This window comes from Thunnus maccoyii, chromosome 12 (genome assembly GCF_910596095.1).
Source record: "Thunnus maccoyii chromosome 12, fThuMac1.1, whole genome shotgun sequence".
NCBI classification, from domain to species: Eukaryota; Metazoa; Chordata; class Actinopteri; order Scombriformes; family Scombridae; genus Thunnus; species Thunnus maccoyii.
The window spans coordinates 22,915,809-22,923,832 of NC_056544.1; positions in this window are offsets into that span (position 1 = coordinate 22,915,809).

Here is an 8,024-nt window from a genome sequence, read left to right on the forward strand (position 1 = left end):
TTCATTACTGTGGTTGTTCAGTTAATAAACTGTAACCTCCAGTCAATAATCACTGTGAGGCAACAGCTACCAGTCCTCAATCTTGGAAACGACTCTTTCCAAGCTACAGAGCTTATAACTGATGACTTGTTTGTTCCTTTAAAATACTAGATCGTTAGTTTAATCACATCAATTTGATTGTAATACTTGAATTACCTCAATGCCAGTTTACATCAGTCCTAAAAGGTAATCCACTCTATTATAACATTCATTTAATTCTTAATTTAAAACGATAATCTGCAAAATTCATGTATTTCATAAATTTAACAAGAACATAAGAGAATTCACTTTTGATTTTAGTTTAAAAACCCCTTAAACTACTGGACAAAAGTCCTTAAAGTGCTCAGAAAAACTGATTTTGAACATCTATAACTCTGTGCTGATTTTATGATACAATCAAAAGCTTCAGAACAGCTTCTAAATTTTAGGGACACATTGCTTTGATATTTCTGCTTTAAAGATACAATGTAGGCTTTTGTCTGTCTGTATGTATGTATGTATGTTACAAACAGCTTCCATAATCATAAAATGCATAATTCATGTGAAGCATATATCGTTTGCCAGCAAAGTAAAACCTCTCATTGATATTTACAGCTTGCAAACCCTTCAGCTTTTATTTACTGGCTCTAGCTGTCAAAACAGCATTTATTTATATGAATATTTATTTTATTAAACTTTAATCCCCTTGATCCCAGCTATAAATAAGAATGTCATCAACTTGTGTGGTAAAAGACAATATCTAAAAACTTCTATTAATTTAAAAGTGAAGGCACGACTTTAAATGGTGATTGATGGATGCATTTTTTTGGCTCCCTCAGCGTACTTCATCTCCTTGTGCCTTCAGCCGTTCCTTTGCCTCAGTGAGACGTCTGATTGTCGTCTTCCTGCCACCTGTGAGCTGAATGTTCTGGATGGTCAGGAAGCGTTTCACAGCTTACTGTTCCTCCTCCTCAGCTTCATGGCGGAGCCTTTGATGCATGCAGCTGCCTGTCACACCCAGGGGAAAACCACTTGGAAAGAAATAAGATGAAACGGCTTTATCTGACTTCGTGACAACCCTTTAACAAAACTGTTCATTCTTTCTGTTTCTTTTTTATATTTTGTTTACACGTTGCCCACTGGTGCCGTATTTCCCTGCAAAGGCTCTGATGTTGAACAGATGCTATTAACATGTTTTAATACAGCATCAAAATGCAAGCTGGGACATCTGCAACCTGTATTGATTTCTGAAATTAGGACCTTAAGGCAGATGTTTTGAAAGCTGTTAACACTGAACATTTTGTGCTAGTCCATTAAAGCCTTGCACACAAAACCTACATTATCACTGCGATCAGTGTGCTCAGAGGTGTTCGCACAAACTAAAAAAAACTAGCTATGTTTTTTCCAAATCAATAGAAAATGTAAACCTAATGAAAGGCCTTACTTGTCTATCTCAAAAATGCTACAGACATCAAACTTGGTTCACAGGGTGCCTATAATGTTGCCCTCAGCCTATTAAAGGCACCATTTTTTTTCCTACGCATTCTTTAGATATTCCACGCCCAAACGCACCCAAAAGTCTGTCTGCCTGGATTTTCAGACATTTTAAATGAAAAAAAAACTACTTTTTTCGCTTCTTATCCTCCATATTTCATCCAATCGTCACTAAACTCGGTACATAACATATTTGGATAACCACAAACACAGCGCACGCATTTGTTTTGGATACTGCAAACCGTTATTTTATAATTTGTTACCAAATTCTTGGAGGCATGTAGTCATTCTCCAAAGGAGCGACAGCACGCAAAAGGGCCAAGCATCACATTTTTTTCAGAAGTTATGCTTTTTCAATTTAATTTTTTTCTTGTATGCCCTCTTTTAAACACTTAGTTCCTACAGAGTTGGTTTTCTGGTCACTAAAAAGATTCATCATGGGTCATGGACATGCTTTTTGCATAAATCACTGCCGTTTCAGTCGGCTAAAGACCTATGGTTCTCTCTGCCTGCTCAGTGCAGAGCAGGATGGTGCTGAGTCCGCCTGTGTGTTCACCAAGCAGCTGGCACCAGGGAGGACAAACAAGGGCCTGTCAGAGAAGGCCAGAGGCCGCTGGATGGGCCAGTGGCCACAAAAACCACAAGAATCCTGACTCTGGCATGGCAGAGCAACAGTTTAGGCCTCTTTTAAGTTGATTTAGAGAGAAAAAAGGGTCGTTCTGTGTCACAGATTTTTGTGAATCTTACCTTTTATATGCCTTGTACCAGTAATTACACTTCTTCCTCAGTTTCCATTTTCATTTTGTTGTTCTTTTTTCCCTCAGAAGAAGCCATTTGCTGCAGCTCGTTCTTGTCCACCGTGAAAAAACAACCTCAGCCGTCCTGAAAATTGCCCAAGGTAAACAATCCATCACAGAAAACATGACAGCTTATGGGTTCTGTCAGTGTTTCAGTTTTATCATTATTCCTTTGTGCTGACCCGAGTGTTTTCATATCAGCGCTGCATTACGTTAGGCTCTGCGTACTGTCAATCACCTCACACCCGCAGGAAGACCTGTAGGTCTGCTGGAGGAAGTAATCGCTCAAATGCTTGTTGCCTCACAAACGTTACTGCAACATCTGGGTCTTCCTGTGGGACAACAGTTTATTTCGAGCTACTGTACGTTGGACATAAAAGCCTGGGTTTGTAAATGATACAAAAAAAATTTGCTGAATGACTTAAGGAAAAGAAAACTAGATGAAGACAGTGGGAGATGTGTTCCTTCAGCCCCAGCTTCTCCCTCAATTATTGTCCCTTTATTTCCTTCCAGTGGTTTCTGGGAATTTTTTCAGGGACAATTTATCCTTGACCCTGCAGGCTGCTTTATTTCAGAGAAGCTCTACACAATGGGATCTCTCATTGCACATGGGAGTATTTACCAATGCAACACAGATGAAAAGACCCCCCCCCTTCTCCTCTACTCCTATGCTTTTTTTTCTCCCCCTCTCTGTTTCTCTGTTTCCCGCTCTGAGTCTGGATTGATTTAACTGAGCTGTTTCAGTTGTCTCTGCAGCAGCAGATGTCGGCCATATTGAAACTGAACTCGCAGCCAGGCTTTCTCGACTGGGCTCTGGGCTACCTCACATGTTTGACTCATTGTTTGGCTGCTGAGTTTTTCTAAGGGAGTGGTGGAGGATCACAGTCCTTCTCCTGCAGTTAGAGCAAACTTGGGTCAAGTGGTGTTTGCAAATATATTTTGTGTGTTTTACCTCACATGATGAGTTTACTTGTCATGAAATGTATTACTCAGCCTGTGAAAACAGTTGTCTTTTGTGGTTCTGGATGGGCTTTGTCAAGTCTTAGAAAATAACCCTAGTGATGTCATCAGAGGTTTTTTTTTTGGTTTAGGCTTGAAGACTTATATTTTTTAACAGACTGATCACATAACAAGCTGGGGGCATGACAGACATGGGCATTTACCAGGCAGAGAGGGTCCAACATTGCATTATGGGAACTGTAGGATCCAGTGTTTTTGGAGTTTGACCAATAATTGGGAATAAAAGTAAGGATATCTCAACCTCTGCTGCACAGATTTTATTCTGTCTCTTGTGAATCTCCATCTTTATGGAAGTGTAATGCTAAATCACTGGGGTAACCCTTTTAGCTGCATAATACAGCAGTTGGCAGCTGGCTTAAAAAAATATGCTAAGAGTACCAGTAAATGTGGCTATTTGAGAAATAGAGGATGATGAAGAATAATACTTAAAGCAGGATAAAACAAATTATATGCAGCTACTATTTGAGCCATGTGTAACATTCATTATAAAGAAAGTCACTAGATTGGCACCCTGCACAACAGGAGCAGCTGGAGCTTAAATCACAGATTGGAGCAGGATTAAAGCTCTTAAAAAACAGTTTTCCTTTAAATATGCTGTAATCAGCGTTTTTGTATTAACAATGGATCAAATGACCATGTGAATTTTGTAAAGAGTTGCTTTGTAGTGACTAACGTACCCACAGAAAATGATCACCAGACTCTGTAGTTCCCCTCAGCTCTACAGAGCATTTCAGCATCTTTCAGCTCATTGTTCTGTTTTCGTTAACTCTCACAGCTCCTCATTGTTTCCCAAGTCACCTCAGAAATAATGTTAACATTTTAGTAATATAAAAATGTAATTTCTAGGAGGCAGGGTTGTTTTTCCAGACACAGCAGACAGCTGTTTTTAGCGAAAAAGCTTTGATAAACCAGCTACGCTACCTGTCCAGCACTGAGCATCTGACAGACAAAGTTAGCACCTAGCTAGCCATTTAGCAGCTAAAGAGCTAGACATATTCCTCAGAAAGAGCAAAACAGAGCTAAAACAAATGTGAATATTGGACTTACATTCATCAGGTGGCCAGAAACACGACTCCCAATGAATGCTAATGTTTGTCCTTATCTGCTGGATGTGTTAATTAGCAACTGGTGGCTAACAAGTTCTCTATATCAACTTAAAAGATTATAACATGTCAGAGTGACGTTTACAAGTTGTTTCCTCTGTAAGTTATGATTTGTACTGTGATTTAAATATTAAATCTGAAGATGTTTATTGTGGCTGCATCATTCTATCAAATTTAAGTATTTTAAGATGTCTTGTGCACCATTTTATACACATTTTCCCAAAATCCAGCCTAACATATTTGGTACATTTGGAAACATTCAGATCTCCACTTGAATTTTAAGTTCAGTGGGTTTGAGCAACGTTTAGCTGCACAGCATGAGTCTGTACTGACTGACTGAGTTAGATAGTTAACATGTCACTGAAAACACATTGCTGTGAGTAACTCCTCTGGCCTACTAACAAGCAATCAAAAGTTAATTAATTAACATCCCATAACTCAGTGTGAGTTTTATGTTCATTGTGTGCCACTCCCTTCTCATTCCGCTTTTTACAGCACCCTCCAGAAATGACACAAACGTCTACAGGGAGACATGAAGAAAGAGGCAAACAGAAAACAGCACAGTCATCCAGTTCTTCAGAACACGACCTTAATCAGAAACAGAGAGACAGCAACTTTGAAATGTCCCCACTCACATTCATCTGCACTGACATGTTTAGGGACACTGATGATAAAGGCTTAACACAAAAAACATGTTGGAAGGAGCCCTGATAGTTTAAAGAGAGAATAACAAGTTTCAGTATTTACAGGCAAAAAAAATCATAATCACATTGAGTTTATTATGAGATAATGTCATCACTCCTTGTAGGAAATGTGATGGCAAAGTAACGGCACAGTTTTGCTATCCCACTGACCCTTTTGAGAATCAAAGCAGTCTTATTTCCACCTCACATAGATCGCATTCCTGCAGTGACACAAAGACGGTGCAGTGATGCTTTGATTAGCCACACAGGACAACACAGGGGTCAACACACCAGAACAAGCCTCCCAGTTTCACCTCCCTGCCTCTAGCCTCTCCTCTATACAGCTCCCTTATTAATACCCCTTCCGGGCTTCTTGCAAATCCCATCAGTCTGTTTGTCCGGATCTCGCTCCGCGGCTTTTCCGGAACCTGAGAAAAGAAGGAATTGAGAGAGGAGGGCTGGAGTCACTCTCCCAGAGCGTGGATCCAGGATTAGAGGAAAGAGAGCAAATACCATGGAGCGTACCGAGGGAAGCAGCCATGAGGGTTAAGACTCCAAACAATAGAAATTAATTAGAACTCCCTCAGTGGAGCATTGCTCTTCTGATTAAGGATTGGAGGATTATTGGATAAGCACATGAAATACTGTTTTTGTATTCGTTGGGGCCTCCTTCGCTATCACTTCTCATATGTGAAAGCACGGACCCAAACTTCACACTGTAAAAACCATTTTAGCATAAGTTTGCTGAAGTTGACTGAAAGTTATTTCAATATTTAAGTCAAAGTTTAACCCAGTTTTCCACCTTTTAATCCCCTTAAGTACCTTTAGAAATTGGAAGAAAAAAATTATTCCACACTGTCTTACAGTAGCAAAATTACTCAACTGACATTAAAATTAATCGCCAACCATTTTAATTTAAAAGAAATTTTGACTATCAATCAAAATTTCCAAATATTTACCAGTTCCAGCTTCTCAAATGTGAAGATTTGTTGCCTTTCTGTTTGTTTATTATAAACTGAATATCCTGGTGTAGTGGACGCTTTGGTTAGAGAAAACAAGCAATTTTACGGCGTCAACTTGGACTCTGGGGACTATAGAACATTTTTCACTATTATCATTTGGAGTTGCAGGCCTAATTCCCAAACAAACACCTCACTGAAACAAGAGGACATTTTTTTTCTCCCAGGGTAACTCACAATGGAAGCGAGCTAAACAGACTTCAAATACAAGAAGTTGGCAACTGCGAAAACAGTATTGGACAACAAAATCAATGATAGCAATTACAAAACAGAAAAAGATGAGATTCCATAAACAGGAGTTAAAACAAAGGTATAAAAACGAATTGGTAAGGCTACGGTATAAAGGAAACAAAAGATTCACAGAAGTATAGACTAGTTGCCAAATTACATTGTTCCTCATAGCAGGTGGTGGATCATGGTGAAGAAACAGAGTATCGCCGGTGAAAGGCCAACTTTAAAGATACCCTGTGGAGTCTTTGACCTCTAGTAGTGCTATGGAGCAGTCCTGCCAATGGTTTCACACTAATCCAATGATCCACAGGTGGCTGTAATGTGCCAAGAACCAGCAATGTGCCAACAAAGTGAGAGAAGAAGACTGCAAGCTCATAATAATCATGGATGTAAACACTGCACGATTTAAAATGCTAAAAAAAAAAAAAAATTAGCTTTACAAATGTTTTATAAGCCCCGATAAAAAATAGAAGACATTCTAGCATCTAGTACACATTTACATAAAAGTAAAAAGAGTGAAGTAGATAACAGTTATCCCAATAGTAAGTTAACAGGACTTGGAATGTTATATTAGCAACACATTAGCATCACACAGCTAATGGCTAGCTTTGTCTGCACTAAACGCAGGAAAACACCACAAATCAACAATCACAGGACAGGTATTTCAAAGAGTAGCTCTGAGTAAAGCCTCAGCTTAGGTGTTTTAGGAATACGCTATAGATAAAACAGTATTTTCTTGGCCATATTAGACAAAATGGTGGATGTAAGTGTCAATTAAACTGCTGTGGAAATGTGCCAGTATAGCGGTTGCTATAGCAACATAATGTGACTTTTAATCAGCTTCAGTGATTAAATTTAGTAGAAATGTTCTTAAGATGTCTCTAAACTAATGAGATCATAAAGTAATTAGTTCTGAATCTGATAAACTTTGTAAATTGAGATTGAGATTACTCCTAAGTGCAGATCACAGCAAACTTAATTTAATAGGATTTCAGTTTTTTCGGTTTGCAGCAGTTTTGTGTTAATGTTAAGGTTTAGGGTCCTGGAGAACTCAACAGCAGTAAGAAAAACATACTTAACAGTGTTTTATTACCATGATGCTTCATTAAGTTGTCAAATTAATTAATTATTCATATTTGAGGTTTCAGACACCCCAGCTGAGATATGTGGTTAAATACAATGGATTTACTCTACATCTATGATTGGTGTTAACAGTACTTTTTAAACAGCAAAGTGTGCTAATGTCTATCTGGATTTCTGTTTATTGGAGTTTAATATTTCATAACAGATAATTCATAAGCTCTGGGGTGTAATTGACCCTAAACACAAGTAAAATTCTGTACTTTTTTGTCTACGAATGACTTTTTGATAAACAAAACTAATATATATTTGTTCATGAAGAGCCCATATAAATATGAAACATGAAATATTCCCTTATTTGGTGTAATGGCAATGTTTTATGGTCATTTCAGTATTTCATCACCTTTATCAAAGCAAGCTTGGTTTGTGGTAAAAGGAAGGGTTACCGGTTCAAAACCCTTCAAAAAACCCAACAAAAAACAGAAAAACATATATATTTGAAGGAAAATGTTACTTTATTTTGCAGTTTGGACTCCAAATAATGAGAAAGTAAAGCCAATGTTAATGAAACACGAGGTT